This window comes from Sparus aurata, chromosome 13, assembly GCF_900880675.1.
Source record: "Sparus aurata chromosome 13, fSpaAur1.1, whole genome shotgun sequence".
In the NCBI taxonomy this organism is placed as follows: Eukaryota; Metazoa; Chordata; class Actinopteri; order Spariformes; family Sparidae; genus Sparus; species Sparus aurata.
Window position 1 is genome coordinate 23,474,637 of NC_044199.1, and position 21,189 is coordinate 23,495,825.

At 39.3% G+C, this 21,189-nt stretch overlaps 2 long non-coding RNA genes across 2 annotated transcripts; both read right to left on the reverse strand.

Annotated features, from left to right (window-relative positions):
* Nucleotides 1–10,083: 10,083 nt before the first annotated feature.
* Nucleotides 10,084–13,421, reverse strand: LOC115594450 (uncharacterized). Its single transcript, XR_003986486.1, has 4 exons — nucleotides 13,223–13,421; nucleotides 12,532–12,665; nucleotides 10,291–10,476; nucleotides 10,084–10,122 (listed from the first exon to the last, which is right to left on the reverse strand). It is a non-coding gene; the product is annotated as an uncharacterized LOC115594450 (long non-coding RNA).
* A 155-nt stretch (nucleotides 13,422–13,576) lies between these two features.
* On the reverse strand, nucleotides 13,577–16,589 carry LOC115594458 (uncharacterized). The gene is made up of 3 exons (XR_003986494.1): nucleotides 16,375–16,589; nucleotides 14,154–14,229; nucleotides 13,577–13,721 (listed from the first exon to the last, which is right to left on the reverse strand). It is a non-coding gene; the product is annotated as an uncharacterized LOC115594458 (long non-coding RNA).
* Between the last annotated feature and the right edge of the window lie 4,600 nt (nucleotides 16,590–21,189).

Genomic DNA, 21,189 nt, shown 5'->3' on the forward strand with positions numbered 1-21,189 from the left:
AGGGATAGGAATCGAGAAGTTGTTGTTTCGAAATGAATGAATTAATAAAAATGTGTTACAAATATGGAGCCCTTCTGATTTTTCCTGTTCTGCTGTTACAGATGCTGTGTCTTCTGGAGAGACATAAGTTAGAGCAGCCTATGTCTGTTAGCAACATTAGTTACCCTTTCAAGTGGGGAATTTTTGCTTGCAACAGTGAGGACACTTGAAAGGCAGTCCAGATAGTTTTAGTCACAGGCTTGATAGTAGGCCTGCTAAGTTGGCAACATTGATGTCACTTTGAATTAATGAATGAAAGAAATCTTTATTACCGTGTCCTGCCCAGTCCCCATGGGCTCACAAGACACCATAGAACCAAACAATCCAAGACCAATAGGGTTATGCACGTATTTTCCAGTAACAAGACCAAAATTATAAACAAAAAAGGAAACCGATATGTCCTGTCAAATCTGAAGATTTTCACCAGTAATGGTTGGGAAAACATCACCCATGATCCCACTGTACTTCACAGAAAAATCTTTAAAAATAATCTTGTACTTTCCGGAAAATATTTGTTTTTTACAGTAGTTTCAGTGAATTACTTTTATGTATGATGCATGTATGTTTTATGTATGATACCATTAATTACCCTTTTCAAAAAAACACTTTAAACATATGATTAGTTACCTGCAATCTTAAGGAAAACACTTTGACTGCTGATTTCTGTAATGTACATTGAATAGGAAAAAAAAACATGTTAAATTGCCTTTAAAAATATAATAATGTGGTCTTTTATTATTTGTAATTTTAAGGTTAAATCTTTAAACTACTGCTAATATCTGTTAATCTACAGTTATTGTCTTATTATAAATGGTGATGAACCTGTAAAAAAACAAAAAAACATTTTATACAAAATTACAGTGGAATGTGTACAAATACAATACCATATAAATTGTAAACAACTAAATTACTCCCAATATCTCCAAATCTACAGGCATTTTATTGTTTTAAAAAAAGAAAAAACTTTAAGAATACATAATTCTTTCTGTAAAATTACTTTATTTAAAGTGCACTTTTTGTAAAATAATATATTTTAAATTGTTTTTATACAGTAATGTACAGTAAATTACTTTTGTGTCTGTACAAATACTACTTATTACCTCTAAAAGAACATGAAATCACCTTAACATGCATACTTAATGACCTGCAATTTTATGGAAACGCTAAAGATTTCTGGAATTTTACGTACATTTCTTCATTATCATTATTAGGAAAGATCTGTAAAATTACATCACATTTTATGTAAAATAACATTTGAATATCAAAGAAATATATTAAATTACCTTTAAAAAACATCATAATAATGTAATATCATATTATGGTTAATTACTTGTATACTAAAGGTACATCTTTAAATTACTGCTAGTATCTATTAATTTACAGTTGTTACATTGTCTTATGGAAAATGGTAATAAACCTGTAAAAAAATACAGAAACTTTTATGTAAAATTACAGTTAAAGATGTACAAATACAATAAATTGTAGTTAAAAAACATAATATTAATGTAATCTTACATTATGGTTTATTAACTGTAATTTTAAGAATAAAACTAAAATTACTGAAAATATCTGTAAATCTACTAGCATTTCATTGTTTTATTAGAAAACAGGAAAAATCTGTAAAAAAAATTACAGAAAATCTCCTGTAAAATTAAATTTTTTTCTTACAGTGTATCCAAACCCGACAACAGCAATAAAAGAACTGAAGGAGAAAGGCTTATACCAAGCAGATAGAAGAAAATGAACTGTGGGTTAACGAATTGGATTGCCCTTCCCATCTCTCTCTCATTCTTCTCCTCTCCTCTCCTCCTCTTCTTCTCTCTTTCTCATTACTATTTTTCTTTTGATTATCAAGTAAAACTGAATGTTGGAAGAGATAAGAAGAACATTCATGATGGATGGAGGGAGGCATCCAATGGAAACTATTGGTTTAAATAGCTTATGGTAAAATTAACTTGTTTATTCGGTTAAAGAGAAAAATAGAGATATGAAAGAACAATTTTTGGTTAATCCTTGTATTGCCTGAGAGTATTGGCTTGTTTTTTTGTTATATTTCTGATGGATTACTTTGCTAACTGTAATCTTTTTCAGTAATTTTTTTCTTTGAAACGGAGAGGGGAAAAACAAAACATTATATTAAAAAAAGGGGGAAAAAATAAAATAAATAAAAAAGCCTAATGAATTTATGAAAATGGCAGTTGTAAATGATAAATGCCAAGTTTTATTTTTATTTATTGTATGTATTTCCCCAGTTAATAATTTGCAATTAAATTAACTCTAATTAAAATAAGAAATATAAGCGGTTGTTTTCTGGGTTTTTTTGTATTGAGAGTATGCAGTTGTGAGAGTATGTGTGTGTGTTGAGAAGTGGAGTTCGGTGGACACGTGTGAATGTATGTAACTCTGCCTGTGTATGTGTGTATGTATGTGTGTGTATATGTATGTGTATGTATGTATGTATGTATGTACGTATGTGTGTGTGTGTGTGTGTGTGTGTGTGTGTGTGTGTGTGTGTATACATGTAGAGGTATGCATGGGGGGTGTATTGTGGGTGAGTGTATGTAGATATGAATGAAAAGGACTAAAGCCATACTGGGCTTTAATATCTTCCTTTTGTGGGGAATATGGATACTAGATACAAATAGATAGAAATTAAGGGGAGGGTGAGGGGGGTTTTCTATTACAAGCTGACACAATAGGGTATGTACATGCTTACAATGTTGGCTGACACCCTGATCCCAAAGATGTTTATAACAACAGTCACCAAGGGATATCACCTTTGCCTGGGGTGGTACAAATGGAACTCAACTCTTATGTCCTTGTGTTTACCTGTTTTCTTTATTATTCCCTTTTTTTTCCTTTTTTGGTTTACACCTAACAGTTGCATGCTCACTACACAGACGTGTAGGTCCATGTACATACATTCATGCATGCATAGACACGCATATTCACCTGGATACACATATATCTGCCTACACCACTCTGTAGGAGTACATCAGTCGGATAAAATCAGACGAATACAAAGGATTGTCTCTCCAATGACTTGTCACCTGTTTCATGTGTGATTTAAAGGTAATATCTCTGAATGTCAATGGGATAAATAATGTCATAAAAAGGAGAAAGATTTTGTTGGAGATGGAGAAAGAAAAAGCGGACATAGTTTACTTGCAAGAAACTCACTTGGAAAAACAGGAACATGAAAAATTAAAGAAAATAACAAAGAGTCAGGTATATTATAGCACATACAACTCAAAACAAAGAGTAGTAGTAATAATAATTAAACCTCACGTAAGCTTTGAACTAGAAGACTATTATACGGATAAGGAAGGAAAATATGTTTTAATAGTTGGTAAAATAGAAGGACTGGAAATTTCTTTTTTGAATACTTATTATCCACCTGACACGGGCCCTGAACTTATGGGACAGTTGATAGACTTACTAGCTACAAAGACAAAGGGAGTGGTAATAATGGCAGGGGACTTAAACCTGGTGATGAATTCAAAACTAGATTCATCAAGTACCAAGGTACATAGAGCGGAGAAAAACGCCAGTCTACTGAGGAAAGCATGCTCTGAATTGGGACTTGTAGATATATGGAGAGAGCTAAATCCAGATAAAAAGGAATACACCTGTTACTCTGGGAGACATTCAATCTATAATAGGCTTGATTATTTCTTTATGTATAAACAAAATGTAACGCTAGTTAAAACATGCTACATCAGCTCAATAAACATGTCAGATCATGCAGCAATCTCCCTGACAATATCATTACAAACTAGTAAGTGCAAGAGATTATGGAGACTAAACAATTCACTTTTGCAGGAACTTTTTAGAACGAATAAAAAAAGAACTAAAAGATTATGTGGAAATAAATGACACAGAGGATATAGATCCAATTACATTATGGGAAGGAGCCAAAGCAGTCTTGAGAGGATATATTATTTCATATTCCTCAACTAGAAAAAAAACAAGAAGAGCACAAGAGAAACAGCTAATTGAGGACAGAAAAACAATAGAGAATAGACACAGTAAAACAAATAGCAAGGAAGATAAGTTACAATTAAAAGAAAAACGGACACAATTGGAAAAAATACGTATGTTTGAGATTGAAAAGCTAATGACGTTTACAAAGCAGGAAACTTATGATGGTGGGCCAAAGTCCTTAAAAATACTGGCTTACAAACTCAAGAAACAAATAAAGAAAGCACATATTACAAATTTAAAACCAGAATAGGCTAGAATAATAACTGACAAGGACCAGATCGTAGAAGAATGTGCTAGTTACTACGAAAAACTGTATAGGGCAGAGGCAAGTGCAGATCGCGAACAAATTCGGGCATATGTAAGAAAACTGGAGCTACCAAAAGTAACACAAGTAAATAATGAAAAGTTAACAAAACCAATAACGGCAGAAGAAGCAAATACAGGGGTTGGGAAATCTCCAGGTGACGACGGTTTTACCAATGAATTCTACAAAGCTTTTAAAGATCAATTAAGTCCGCTACTGATTAGAGCATACAGGCATGCACTAGATACAAGAAAGTGGGCTCAAACATGGTTATCATCAATAGTAACATTGATACATAAAGAAGGGAAAGAGGCTACAAAATGTGCATCATATAGACCTATATCACTACTCAACACAGATCATAAGATAATATCATCAATATTAGCGAACAGGCTAAAAGATACAATTACAGATATAATGAATCCCGATCAATGCAGATTTATCCCAGGAAGACTCCTGGCTGATAATATTAGACAAACACTGAATATAATTGATTATGCACAAAGAGAGAAGGAAGAGCTATTATTGATGACATTAGATGCTGAACAAGCTTTTTATTTAGTTAGTTGGCCTTTTATGTTTGAAACAATTAAGAGCTTTGGTATGGATGACACATTTTGCCAATGGTTACAAGTACTTTATAGTAAACCTGTGTTTATAGTCAAAACAATAGTGTTTATAGTACCCTGTCAAGGAAATTTAGCATCCAAAAAGGCACTCGACAAGGAGATCCTCTCTCTCCGTTATTATTTGCTATATATATTGAGGTGCTGGCAATAGCCATAAGACGAAACGAAAATATTAGAGGGATGAAGATAGGGAAAGAAATACATAAATTAGCACTATATGCAGATGATATAATTATCTATCTAACTTCGCCTGAAAGCGCAATACAACACTTATGGAAGGAGATTGAAGAATATAGCACAGTATCAGGATATAGAATAAATGAAGATAAATGTGAATCCTTCAGTATAGTCAAGTCAAATTTATTTATATAGCACATTTCATACGGCAAGCGTAAACTCAATGTGCTTCAAGAAATTAAAACAAAGATACATTGTAGAACATAAAATAGCATATAGGATAAAAAGAATAAATAAATAAAATAGAATAAAAACATTTAGGACATTATACAATCACACAAGAATGTATTTTTATCATCATTTAAAAGGGAGATGATAATAAAAAATTCTTAAAACAAACAAATTAAAATACACTCTTTAAACTTAACTAAAAGCTTGCGAAAAAAGATATGTTTTTAGTTTACTTTTAAAAGAAGACACTGTTGTAGCAGACCGTATTTCATGTGGAAGAGAATTCCAGAGAGAGGGACCATAGTGGCTGAAAGCGCCATGAGCTGATTCGGAGTTGATTTTGGGTGTAGTGAGGAGCTCTTTATCTGATGATCTGAGGGATCTCCCTGGTGTGTATTTGGTGAGCATGTCAGCAACGTGAGAGGGAGCCAAGCCATTACAACATTTAAAAACAATAAGTATTTTAAAATCAATTCTTTGTTTTACTGGGAGCCAATGAAGAGATGATAAAATAGCAGTGATGTGCTCAAACCTTTTGGTTTTTGTTAGTACCCTGGCTGCAGCATTTTGAATACGCTGGAGTTTATGTAAATTCTGCTTTTTCAGTCCAGCAAAAAGAGCATTGCAGTAGTCCAGTATACTGTGTATAGGAACACAGATGAATCAAGTTTTTAAACAACGCTATAAGTTTAAATGGGACACAGAGATTATAAAATATTTAGGTATTTCCATTAGTACAAATTTGAATTAACTATATAAAAACAACTACTGCACTCTGGAAAGAAAGATAAGGCAGGATTTAAATAAGTGGAAATTAATACCAGATGGGATACATAGTAGAGTGGAAACGATTAAAATGATGATACTTCCACAACCTCTTTTCTTACTTCAAGCATTACTTCTTATTTTACCAGAGACCTGCTTTAATACTTGGAATAAAATGATTGCAAATTTTATTTGGAATAATAAAAAACACAGAGTTCAATTTAAAATACTAACTCAACATAAAGACGAAGGAGGGCTAGGCATCCCGAATATACAAAATTATTATTATGCAACACAAATTGCAACAATAATGAAGTGGATGAAAGGTGACACAGAGATAAAGTGGATAAATTTAGAGAACGAGTTGGCAACAGGGTCAATTGGAACATTACCTTTTTTTGGAAAGAGAGCCAAAAACAACAGCTACATCTATTCTGTATAGGAAATACTGTAAGGAACTGGAGACGACTGTGCAAAAAATTTAAAATACAGAGTGAGAATGTACAGCTCAGAGAAATGCTGCATGATCTGGACTTTATACCAAATCGAAGTGATAAGATTTTACATTCTTGGGCTGGTAAGGGATTAATTTCATTTTCACAATTTCTCACTGAGAATACAATAAACACATATGAAGCCATGGCTTCTAGGTATGGTCTGGAGCAAAAACATTTCTTTAAATATCTACAGATAAGAAGTTATATTAAGAAAAATTCAGAAGAAGAAAAAAATGGAAATGAATTATTAAAATATTTGGTAGGAAACCGAAATAAAGGTAGGATGAAACTTTCATGGATATACAAAATATTGCAAAAATTAACAATTGTGGAAAGTAAAGTAAAAGAAAAATGGGAAAAAGAGTTATCCATAAACATCTCAGAGGAAGCCTGGAGAAAATCTTTGAAGGAACATTTTGAAACTACACAGTCAAAACATTGGAGAGAGTTTGCATGGAAAATAACTCTGAGATTTTTCATTACTCTACACATCACTGTAAGGATCTCCTCTGTAACAGGATCTGGTTGTTGGAAAGGATGTGGGGAAAGTAAAACAAATCATACACATAGTTTTTTTTACATGTCCGGTAATAAAGTCTTACTGGGAAGAGGTAGAGAAAGCCATAAAAGATATTCTTGACATTAAGGAATCCCTGACATTAGAAAACTGGCTGGGTATCAACATGCACCATAAGACAAAATTAAAGGAGCGTAAGGTGTTTAATATGTTGCGCCTAACTGCACTGAAGCAGCTGACCAGGATATGGAAACAAACTAAAACACACGAATTACATCTGTGGTATGAAACAATAGAACAAGTATTTGAAATGGAGAGGCTTACACTTGTGGCTAATGGCAACTTGGAGAGGTGGAATAGAGAATATTTAGGATATATTGACAAGGTAACAAAGTGCTTTAATAGTCTGATGTAGGACAGATGATGTGTACATGATACATTCACATGCACCACATGTGTGCACCTGCACACATACACACATACATTCAAACCAAAACTTTAGTTTTTTTTAAATACTACTTAGTATTATTATTATTATTATTGTATCGTGTATATGTGTATGTATATATATAAAAAAAATTTTATTATTACTATTTACTATTACTATTTTTTTATTTACTATTTTATTATTATTTTATTTGTTTATTTATTTATTTTTTCTCTCAATCTTTCTCTTCTTTCCCAATGTATGTGTTTTCTTTTGTTGTTAAATGCTATAAAAAAATTTTTTTCGTGTGCTGGTGTGTTGTTGTTGTTTTTTTCTCTCGCTCTCTCTCTCATCATCGACTCCTCATCATTAAAAGTGACTAGACGAGGGGGGGTCTAGAACATGCATGGGTGGGACTCCTGGGCCTCTGTAGCCTCTCATAGGGCCATTGGGCCAGGTATTCTTTAGACAGACAAGCCACTGGGCCAATCGTCACCTCTCTGCTGTCTGCAGCTGAGCACTGTGGGCCGAGGCCGAGCCGATGCATGTCTCTCTCCCCGGGCCGGGAGAGTTACAATGGTTAACAAGGCAAGGCGAGGCATGGCAAGTTAAATAAAACAAATAAATAAATAATAAAATAAAAAACGGAAGTCCATCGGCCCATTAGTGACCGGCCCACCGGGAAAAGTCCCGGTACTCCCGATGGCCAATCCACCCGTGTGTGTGTGTGTGTATTTGAATCATCCTCAAGTCAAAAGAGTAGGCTAAATAAACAACATTGTCTTACACCCACCAGTGTTCTCGGTCTATGCCATCGCTGCAAATCACTTGTGCAGGCCAGAGGTGGAGGAACAGTCTTATGGCCAAGCTGCAACTAATGTGCTGTCTGATACAGCAGGGCCACAACGTGGTTGCAGAAACCTTTACCAGCTACACAACTGCAGGAAAAGGCCATCAGATGTCCATCGTCAGTGGCAAGTGATATCTATCCACCAAAAAACATAGGGAAATACTAGTAAGCATGGTGTACATCACATCACTGTTAATAACAGTACATCACTGTTAGCAGTAAAAGGAAGTAACAGTGTAAGGAAAGAGTTGAAATAGCGATAGAGATGTATAATTTATGGTATGAAATGGTATACAAAGAGCTCCTGCACATTAAGGTAGATTTCCAGACTTACATTGGAAATCACCTTCTGTTTCTCTTTAATCACAATAATATAAGACACAGCGCTCCTGTGGCCAGCAAGGCTACACAAACAAAGAGTGTGTGTGAGTACGTTTCGATACTTACTATACTTTCTATCCACTCTGTAGCTAGCTGTGCAGAAACTCAGCAGGAAGAGCTGCAACTGCAGCGGAAAGAGCTGCAACAGCAGTAAGAGGCACAGGGAACTTGTGCACTGAGTGGTCAAACCTCTAATTTGTGAGGCTCCTCGTTTTTCCTCTGAGATAGGTAGCATCTAGCCCTCACAAAAACCTGCCAGTCTACTACATTTGATACTATGACAAGCAAACACACGAACATAAACACAGACATTGCCAGAGAAAAAATGTTAACTGATGATGATAGCGTTCGACTAACGTTAACATTAGGCTATTGTCGTTACACACAAGACGTTCACTTGGACCATAGCATAGCATAACATCACGACCACGACTATTTAGTAAGTAGTACATCCTCTATACTATCCATACATAACCCTATAACCCTAGCCTTAGGCCTAAGTGGACACACTAATGATTTGTTATTCTAGTTAACAGTTCAGTAACAGTTAGCCTGATCGCTCTCTAACGTTACTTACCTTGATACTTATGGACAAATTCTTCGTGGAAAAATTTGTATCCTTTATCCAGTTTCTTCTTCTTGGTGATGGAGTTTTCCTCCACGACTCTTGCCACGTCGGTAAAGCTAATTTTTGGCAAATCCATGAGGGAAGTTGTGTAAACTCTCTGATCCATTTTAACTTGCCCGGCTTTCTGCTGTGTTGACATTTTACCAGAAGTCCGCATACACTACGATTGCGTATTTCCGGTTATTGTGTGAAAGGTCTATTATGACATTGGTAAGTCAGATCAAAATGAGAAGGAGGAGCTGGGTAGGAGGTGGGTTGTAAAGCAGCAAGCTGAGGAAGCAGCAGAAGCAGATGGCCGACCGATGCAGTTTAAATAGAGCGCCCAATTGAATGAGAAGGAGGAGATATGGTCCGCTGACAAGGACCTGGCCTATTACAGCCAGCCAGCTGATATGAGCCTGTCCAACATAGCCTGCCCACATCAGCTGATGAGGTGAGCACCACAGCTTGACTATGTGGCCTGCCTGAACTAAAGCTACACTCAATTTTTGCAACTATATGTGCAGTGGCACACAGTGTATGTTTTCTGAGTAAGTCAACCAGTAAACCATTATCCAAATTCCTGCCAAAGAGATTTCTTGTGAATATGCAAAATTATTAAATGATTGGTTTGTGCTGTAAGGATAACAAACAGGAATAATTTAAACTTACTTCTTTGTAGCTTCTCCCTCTCTGGGATATGCCTTGTTGCCACTGCAATATAAGATAATAGTTCACTCATATATCCTTTAAAAGATGACACTATTCCTTCTTAATTGTATGTAATGTATTGATAAACAGTGATAATGGATTTCAGTAATCAACAGATATGAGATTACCAATGTAATTAATTGAAAATACCCTATAAACATTAGTACATACCTGACTTTTTACCCATGCTGGTCTGCTGTGCCTCTTCCTCCATGTTGGTCTGCTGTGCCTGTCCCTCCATGTTGGTCTGCTCTGCTTGTCCCTCCACGTTCGCCTTGCTTGGCCCTTCCAGTGGGGCACATGGTGTGAGGTGCAGTGTGATTAGCTCCTCATTTACATCTGGATCCTGGTTCCAACCTGTGCAGTTAAACACGTTGTCAAATCTCAACAAGATTTGTGTTCACTTTAGATTACAGGAAATTTTTGAGTCTCCTGGATCTATTCAATTTCTACAAATCTATACTGTATTTAATTCCTTGTGACTAATTATAACTCTATTATCATATGGTTCAATTAATTAAAACATTATTTTATTTCTCTGTAACAGACCATTGCTATCACTGCTGTTCTTAGTGTATAAAGGACCATATCCAGCCACTTTGTGTCAGGGTCTTGCATCACCCTGTCAGGGTTTTTTCCACAACAATGACCTTACATACTTTATGGTCAGCGTCCTGTTCTGAAAGCTGATGCTAACAGACTCAATAAACTCATCAGGAAAGCTGCTCCTGTCCTAGGAGTGGAACTCCAGTTGGCTGTGAGAGAGGAGGATGCTGAGAAAACTCTCAGCATCATGAACAATTTCTCTCACCCCCTGCATGCCACACATGCACATTACTCTAACTATTATTGGCATTTACTCCATTCACACTATAATAAACTAATCATCTGGCATGAAAATGTCCTTTGGGATTGAAAAAAGTTCTATCTCATCTTATTTGATCTATAATATTGTTTATACAGGACAATGAGAGTACTCATAAGATTGACTCAAAAATGGCATCAAGCTAAACTAAACTATTTAGTTCACACTAACATATTTGCGGTGAAGGAGCACTGCAATTTTGTCACTTTATATTTTGACATGGACAAAGGAGACAGCGATGCCAGACAGCCAAAGATTTCACAGGAGGAAACTGATGTTTTGGTCCGGGAAGTCCAAGCTCACAGTGGCTGAATATATGGTAACACGGACAGACCTCCACGGACTGATAAAGCAGAAGTAGTCTGGGAGGAGGTTATGGTTAATCTGATTTGTCACGATACACTAAGAACTGTTGCCCAGTATGGAAAAAAATAAACAAACAGAAAAACGCACCCTTTTCCACTAATAAAGACGCTCACATTTACTATTTACGGTCTGTTTTACTTAGCAACGGTCTGTTATACAGAAATACAAGATGTAGAATCAAGAGTGTAATTCATTAGAGTGTGATCAAAATGCAGCATTCAAAAGAGCCGTGTCATAAAGAAATGTTAATCCACTCCTTTTGTGAGAATTGTTGTCACAGTCCACGAGGTGACAGATAGACGGCCTGTTCTAAGTCGGTACTCAAGATGGCGCTGCGACCGCTGTGTGACGTCACATGATCTATGAATATTTTAACCCGTGTAACAAAGATGAGTAGTGTGCACAGATCACAACATAAACAGATACCATGCATAACGGGGATGAAATCAGAAGCACCTGTGCGTAAAGGACGCATCGCCAAGCTCTGTGGCCTGTCCCTTGTCGGTGAGCGTCTCTCTTTTTCTCTTTTCTTTTGAATTTTCTGAGATGAGAGATGCCAAATATATACTCACTATCTGATACCGAGGCTGTTTGTGGTTGGCTGAGAGACATGTGAACTTGTTAGTTTGCATCACGTTTTAATCTGTGTTAATTCAGTCAGGTCGAGTTTCCATTACGTGTGCCAACCGCCTTTGATCCGTCATCAGATGTGACGGGACAATGGATATAGATATACATTTACGTGTTGATTCCATTAGTTGCATTAAATAGTGGTTGTTGTGATTACTGATTGCATTTAAATGTGCCTGACATTATGGAAACCCGTTTGTGCAGCCAAACTACCACTGCACCTGCTGCGCTTCGCCTTGCGCCGAGAGTAGACCAGGTTGGAGCTGGCGGGCTTTCAACAAACTTTCGGCGCAGCTTTTTGGCACAAAATTGTCACTGCACCAAGCTGAATCTATGACACTTACCCCTGCTGCGCCGCTACACCCATCTCAGGGCACCACTGTCTACCAAATTGCCAAACTGACCGTGTGCTGTGTTGCGCTGCATGAAACTTGCACTGCGCCACCCTGTGCCGTGCCATGAAAACAGAGCGCCATAATTCCTTTCCAATACAATAATTAATTTATACATGAATAATACAATTTGTTAAGCATGCATTGCATGCATCGCACTTTCACAAAGGTACTCATAAAATGAGCCAATTTTTTGGAGGTAGTCTTTGGCAAAATCAGTCAGTCTGCTCCTTCTTTGTCTTCTTTCCTAGAAGAAGCACTGGTTTGTAGCCAATAGCATGGAGTTTCTCAAGCTGCAATGACAAAAGTTTGTATTATCAGTTGAAAAAAATGGAATAGCAACTACAAAACTAACACATTGATTAATGACAAAAATATGACATTACTGAGGACAACATCCATACTAATGCCATTTAGGATGATCTAACTTCGTGGTGAGTTTCACTTTTGTATAAAAATGCATGTGCAAACAGGAACAGTTCATGAAGTGTAAGCAAAAAACTAAACTTTTAGACAAATAGCAACAGTAAGGGTACAATATGTATCACATTTGTAACACTTGTTTTTTGTTAAGATAACTAGAAACTGAAGCATTAACAATGACAATTTATTAAAAATAGAAACCTTTGTGATTCTATGACTGAATAGGTGAATGCTGTAAATGCATTTATAGTTGGCAGTGTATATATTTTACAAGCTGTAATGGTATAAATGCAGTCAATTTTTTCTATGAACTTTTTGGTTGTGAACACAGAAATTACTGAGGATCACAGGATTTTCCATGTGTACCACATAACTTATTTCCAATATTATCTGAGCAGTTCAATGCAATTTTAAAATCTGCACAAACCATGATGGTGGCTTCATCCTTGATGGATGCCACGTTGTGGTTCTTCTTACGGCCAACCACCCATTCTTCTCTCTTGCCATCAAACCTCTGAAGCTTCTTTTTAAGGCGCTGCTTCAGAGGCTGCTCTGTCTTGCAGTGAGGGCACACCTTCTGGGCACAAAAAACAAAACTCCCTTGCAAAAGGGACTAGTCTTTTTTGTCGACCCTCCTGGCATGACAAGGAACACAGACAGACAGTCAGACAGACAGATACAGACAAACAAATAAACAAACAAACCAATACAGACAAACAGGCAGACAAACAAATAGTTACACAGATAGCTGAGAGATAGATAGAGAGACAGAGAGAGAGAGAGAGAGAGAGAGATAGATAGATAGATAGATAGATAGATAGATAGATAGATAGATAGATAGATAGATAGATAGATGGCTCTTAAAAGTGCCTTTGGGTCTATATGTGGAGATGCTGGGTCGGTGTTTGGGGATGGGATGACAGAAACTACAAGGAGAACAGAGACAAATATTTAGTACTGTAGGCTAGCTATCAGTCTAACTGTGTTTATTTGCAGAAAGGTTTAAAAAGTATGCAACAGGTTGAACCACGATTTCCCCATCTTCTGAATGAATACAAAATGGTCACGTTTTTTTTTTTTTATCAATACACAGGTTTTAAGGGTGCCTAATGAGACATTATTTCTCATGTTATTGCATATCACATAATAACGTAGCCTACTCTTTGGTGATGCTCCACGCTCGGCGGGAATACAGTAACTACTAGCTTACACATAGTTGACTTACCGATAAGCTATCTGGACAAAAGTTACAAGATATGGCTATTTTTTCCCTCACAAGTTAGAAGATCGTTTTCATAGTCTTGCGTTTAATAATAAAACCATTGTTAATGTGAACACCCAGCAGACACACATCTTACCTGGAGAAGGGTTAGCGGGAGAAGGGCAGAATCTGCTTCCGACAGCGGGAAACAGATATATGTTTCCTGCTTTTTCCTACAAAATAAAATAACCAAAAGACTTTTCTAATCATACAATGGCTGAATCCTGCAACAAAAAAGAATAATAAAAGCATCAGATCATAAATATGAGATGATATGATGCTGAATATCACTGGATTATTAAATGTACAGGCTTGACATAACATTAAAAAAAACAGGGAAAAAAAGACTGAGTTAGATATACGATATGTAATATGATATACGAGGAATCTCTGATGATTAAAATGTTGTATTCAGTTCAGTTGTCAAGGTTCAGAAATTAAATAAAATTCAATTCTGTGCACTGTGGCATTTGGCTGTCGTGCTTGTACGCACAAAATTAACTTCCAATTGAAATGCATTAATTTGAAATTCGTTCTGAGTAGCAAGAAAAAAATGAGGAAATCGTGCTGGCACACACGAAACAATAGATTAATTAACGTGACAGTTTCACGATTTCCCGTGAGACTGGGTTGGACCAGCGTCAACGGACTCTTCAGATATCCAGACTTTACCTGGTGACAGTTGCTGTAACTATCGGGGCCCGGGGGTAAAGTGGACACTGCAGAGAAGGGTGATGATGGTGATTTTTAACTCTCCACATTAGCTCCTCTTGACAAAATCGATCCACCGTTTCCTTACGTTGTTGTCCATAGGAAACTTAAATGAGCTAACAGCGCCGTTACCTTGCACACTGCGGCATAGATGAAAAATGCACAAGCGACGTGGAGGAGACATTCTGTTTAGCTGACTGGTCAGCTAGCTGCAAACTATTCTAAAGGATGCTATCCAAGACTCGAGAGCGAGCGGAAAAACCACCGAAGCTAATGCGCTGAATGTATTTATCACTTCCGCAGCAGGGCCGGGTTTATGCAAATCATGATTTCTGACCCGCCCATTAAATCCTGAACACAGAAATTATGAAACACAGTTTGTGAGCCTAGCTCCAAAATTAAATTCTAAATGGTTGAATGGCTTTTTACATGTTTTAAGGTAATACATTTATGACCTTTTTAATGTGTTAAGAGGAAAATGGCTGAATTTGCTTTACACGGACTTAAATATTTAATTGAATTTTGGGACATATTAACTTAACATTATATGATGTGTTCTTGGCTGCATTAAATTTTTTGAACTGTTCCATGTTCAATTTAACATGGTTACTCTCTTACATGTAGGCTACTGCGCTTTATTTTAAGCGTCTGCTGATGGAGGTCACAGCGGCTGCTGCTGGTGGTCACGACAGCTACTGCTTGTAGTCACGGCGGCAGCTGCTGGTGGTGGTCACAGCGGCTGACGATGGTGGTGGTCACGGTGGCGGCTGCTGGTGGTGGTCACGGCGGCTGACGATGGTGGTCACGGCGGCTGATGATGGTGGTGGTGGCTGCTGCTAATGGTCTGCTAATTGGCTGCTTCTGAGTTTTGTTTTGTTTTTCATTTGGTTCTTCATTGTTGCGGTGTCATGGATCACCTGCCCCTGGTTTTTGCACACATTCTTGTTGTCTGTCATTGTTTGATAAAAAATACTTTCTTTGAAAACCTTCATTTGTATCAGCAATCCTTACATTGATGTCTCAATAACTGTAACAGGAGTTACAAGTGCTTTGTTATAATAGTTAATTGCTTAAGTTACTTGGGTTGAGTTATAGCTAACGTTACTCTTACTCTGTGCACTAACCCAGAACCATAGAGAAACATGTTGAAAGCTCCACACTTACCTATAGACCCAAGCATACAAGCGTAAAATTAGTTTTTATTCTGTAATAGTTTTGATAATATGTGTATGGCTTAATCTTAAATATTCTAGTAATATTCTTAGTCTTATCATGATCATGTTTCACGTTGTGGTCCTGGGGGTGGCCACTTTCATCAGAAGAAGTGAGCTAGCTGCTAGGTGAATGCTGAATGGACCACGGCAGAAATCAATAATACAGGCCAGTTGCACTAAAATGAAAATCACGAGATGTCTATCATCAGATGAATTATATGGAAAAGAAAAGTTAAACATGAACACTAAGCTTTTCCCTCTCAAAATGTAAAACGTATCTAAGTAATACACAGCTTTTCGTTTTCACCCTGCCTCTCAAAATGCAAAACTGACATTAATGCCATAACAGTGAAAAAGTACTTGGGTATGTGTTTTTTTTTGTTTAATATTTACCATTTAATAACGCAATCGCTGCTGTCCGTCCCACACAAGAACATGACAGCCAGACTGTGTTCCTGCGCCGCCTCCGCCTCCTTCCCCTGGGGAATGTAATCCATGGAGAGCCCGGCGTCCTGGCCATGTCCAACGCTGTCTCGTGTGAGCGAAGAAACTCAGCTGTGACGTCTTGCTCACTCCGTAATCCCAACTCTAGAAGTTCAGGTCGGCTGTAGATGTTATTCGCCCAGCTTAATGTGAACAAATACACACGCCATACAAGCAAAAGTATCAGAAACTTACACCAAAAAAGAGAGCTCTGAATCACTGCGTCTGTGCGCGCCGCCATCTTGCTTTCAATGTTCAATGATATGGTGACTTTAGAGTGCAGTTATTTAGTGTCTTCTATACACCTAGGTTTTTTTGTGTTTTTTGCCTTTGCGCTTATGCCCTTATGTCTTTGTTGGCTCATGAAGCGATCTCCAGCCCTGTTGTGCTATTTTCTGCTTGCCTGCTCTCCAGAGTTCCTCTGTGAGCTGGCTCCAGTTAACCCTGCTTGCCTGCCTACCTGCCTGCCTGCAAGCTTGGTCTTATCTTGAAAGGAGGATGGTTGTCGGTGACAAATTGGTGCAGGTCCAGATAAAGGGATAGATCCATGATCTTGTTTCTCTCTTTCTGTGACACTGGGGGCATTTTTCAATGTTTTCTTTAAATTCTCTGAGTAAGAAATTGATCTTGTTGGAAAAGAAAATCAGGTGTATTTTGCCTAGTGAGTACAATTTGCTGTAGATCTGTTGAGTTTTGCATTATGGTTAAGCATTTACAATTTAGAGTGATACAGGACTATCATATTTGATATTGGATTAGGCTTGATTGAATGAAAGTGGACTGTTGGCAGAGGTATGCGCTCTAAGTGCCATTGTAGTTGCAGTATGCTTCTGTAAACCAACATGTTCCACAACCCCCACCCAAGTGTTAAGCTGTCCCCAGCAACCCGTGTGTTCATAACAAAGTCTCTGAGGTGGTGGGGAACTTGACGCAGTCGCCGGTTTGACTGCGTGGGCCCCTTAGCGGCTGTTGATTCAGACCACCTTTGCAACCCTGATTCTCCTTGTCCTCCTCACCATCCCGCACCGGTCTGGGACAGGGTGGACCCCTTGGTCGGAAGCGTCTGTAGTGGTTCTGCCTCACTGGTCTGTTGCCCTGGTCTGGACCTCCCTGGTTTAATAACCTAACCATTCCTGACGTTGAACCATTTGACTGTACCAAGGACTTTTGTTGCGATGACCTTCTTATCCGCCATGGAAGCTGCGGCTGCCGGGCTGGATGGGCTCTCCTCATCGACAGCAGGCTTTGGTGGCTGTTGGTGTGCCGGCGTGGCAGGCCCCTTGACCGCTGGTGGTGGCGGTGTGGCAGGCCCCCTAGCTGCAGGCGGTGGTGGCGTGGCAGCGAATCCCAGTCCTTCTTCCGTGGTAGTGTAGAGCTGTATGGCCTGGGAACCCAGTGGTCCTGGGTACGTCCACCATGTCCTCCTACTTAGCTAGCAGATCCAGACCGATGATGTAGGGTTTTTGGATATCGGCTAACCAAAACTTGTGGTCAACAATGTGGCTAGCAGCAGTCACTTGGAGAAATCTTTCTCCTTGCATCCTGGCATATTCACCAGTGACCATGGTTATCTTCCGCTTTGTGGGCTTCCAGCCCCATGGTTTCAAGCCATTTGTGCCAGGCAAGGTTCCAGGGCAGACCAGGGAAATGGTCGACCCTGTATCCACTAGGGCTCTGCATGGGGTGCCATTAAGGTCGCAGTTCAGGTAGAGTCCATGTGTTTGACTGAGTCTACCCAGTCTCATTTGCGGTGTGGTTGAGGGGTAAGGGTTTGTTGTTGGTGGCAGTTCCCCTGTTATACCACCTGCACTAGGTGGCGTGTAATGTGGCCTATTTCACCACATCTGTAACAGCCTTCCAGGAACTGTCTGGGCAGTGTCCTGGTCCCACGCTGTGGCCATTGTGGGGCTGTAGTTGTAGTGTGGCGAGAGCTCCCTTCCTCCTCTGTCAGGGTCCTTGGAGCGTACAGGTGGAGATGTTCTCACAGTCTCTCCAACTGCAGCCCACGCATGAAGGCTTGGAGGGTGAGTTCTTCTCTGGCCCTTGTGTCCAGAGGTTTGCAGCGTAGGCACCAAGGCTCTCTCCGTCCTGCCTTCTACATCCCGCTAGCTTCTCTCAGGCGTCATCTGCATGAGCTTGGCAGCCAAATCTACGCTGAATCACCCCTTCAACGGCCAGCCAGTCAAATCACTCTTCTGGCTGGAGATCTGTCAGCACTTAGAAACATAACTGGGGTGACTTACTATTTAAATTATGGTGTGATAACAACACACTTAACCCCGCCCACTTTGGATTTGTAAGTTCATGGGCATTCCCCATCACGTTACAGTATGGTGCTTCTGGCAGGGGTCGTGGAATCATGTGTAGTTCACATGTGTGTCCTGCTTGTCAGGGCTTTCTATTAGCCTGCCTTCTTTTAATCTATAAATACAATGTTTCCTTGATAGGTAAGCATTTATATCCAATGCGGTAACTGTCTGCATTGTGATTACTAACATGGTTATGTATGAATGACCTAATTGAGATTAAGTCAATGTTATTAGTATTGTGATGTGAATGTGCTGTTGGACACAATCGGTGACGTAATGAGCATTACCCGCCTATCAATGTAATTGAGTACAGGTGTGTGTGTGTGTGTGATAGCGGGCAGGAGGAGGATTGGAAGGAGACAAAAGACTAAGCAGACGGGGCATGAGGAAAGCATCTTACTGCCATGGCTCGGCACTCTTTTGGGAGTTCGCAGTTATTTAGGACTGCCGGCGATGAAGACAGGTAGAGCAGGGGGTTAGATGTTCCTGTGTTAGGAGGGGAGGTTTGTTGCCTCCTTTAGAAAGTCAGGGCCGGGATTGTAGAAGAGTGCAGTAGCCGCCACTGCTCCTCGTTCTTCCTGCTGCTGTCTGTGACACCAATGCCTGGCCAAACTCCGCTCCCCGGGGAGTTGGACGGCATCACAAGCTCAGACCGGGAGGGTCTTGTTCGAGCGGGCGAGTTACGTTTCACTTTAATATTGATGTTAAATGTATTTCTGTATATGTGTGTTGATAGGCCCATCGTGTAATTTGTTTAGTGCGGAGGGGGAAGAGGTTACAGGTGTGAGTGGATTGCTGTGATTTCTCAGGTTGCTGTGGTTGATAAATTGCAGTGCCTCCTGCGTTGAGGGTGTTTGCGTGCCGTGGTTTGAAATGGTGTGTCTTAAGCTAGAATCTAGCCCTGTGTGTAGTGGTTCTTCACTTAAGTGAAGCGTGTATTGATGGTCCTGTGATGACTGGTGCCTCTAGTCGGTTGTAGCCCTCCTCACCTCTATGAATTAGCTTTTACATATTTTACTTGTGATAATTTAATAAAGATTGTTTATTTTGCTATACTGTTGTGTGATTAGTTAAAGGCTCTGACACTGGCAGTATTTTGCTGCTAAAGGACAAAACCCAAGTTTATTACACTGGTGGCAGCGGTGGGATAATTAAAAATGTCAGAGACTGAAAATAATTCACCTCAACCTGTAGAGGCAAGTACAAGTCGGTCAAACATTTTTCCCTCACCTAGTAGTCAGGCTATAACCCCACGGCCAATCTTTATGCCTGAAACCTTTACTGGTGTGGGACGAGTTGTTGCATATGCTAGTAGGGCTCTTACAAAGCAAGAATGCAAATATGCTACTACTAAAAAAGAGCTCTTAGGTATGATGGCATTCACAAAACACTTCAGACACTATTTGTTAGGTAAAGAATTAGTTTTGCGCACTGACCATAATTCCCTGCGGTGGCTGCATAATTTTCAGGGCTTGGAGGGGCAGTTGGCTCGCTGGGTGGAACAGCTTGCCAATTTCCAATACAAGATTGTCTATCGTCCAGGCAAGCTACAGCCTCTCCAGGCTGCCAGCTTTTCTTGAAAACAAGCAGCTGGCTGGTCAGGGAACGATAGGCAAGGCTACCTCAAAAGTGTTTGCAGTACAAGAGGTTTTGCCTCCTATAGTGTCCAGTGAGGAAGGTGAGATGGATGAGTTGTCTGAGGCACAGATGGCTGATGTTTTGCTGCTGCGAATAATTAATTGTAAAAACCAGGCTGGTAGTCTGATGCCAGAAGATCCTGACCTGCAGAAATATGCCCCTGTTTGGAATCAGCTTCAGGTGCAGCAGGCTAGGCTACTGAGGATTCCTCCTGCCCATTCTGATGCTGCATCACAGGTGCAGGTAGTGCTGCCTCAGTCAATGGTGCCTAAAGTTTGCAACAGTTGCACAGTGTTTCTACTGGGGGCCATTTGGGGGTGCAAAAATTGCAGGGAAAGGTTGAAGACCGTTGCTATTGGCTAGGGTGGTTTGGAGATGTTAAGGCATGGATGAAAGAATGTGTAGATTGTGCTTCCCGCAAGACTCAGGGGAGACAGCCATGTGCACCTTTACAACCATCAGTTACATCTCGGTCTTTTGAACACGTGGCACTTGAAATTCTTGGCCCTCTTCCTGAGACCCCAGGAAAAAATAAGTACATTCTGGTTGTTGGTGACTATTTTTCTAAGTGGACAGAGGCTTTTCCACTGCCTAATCAGGAAGCACATACTATTGCTAAAGTCTTGACTTAGGAATGGGTGTGTCGATTCGGGGCACCACGCACTATCCACTCCGACCAAGGTTGCAATTTTGAGTCGGCTCTGTTTAAAGAATTATGTAGGCTTTTGCATATGCATAAATCTCGGACAACCCCTTACCACCCCCAGTCAGATTTGCT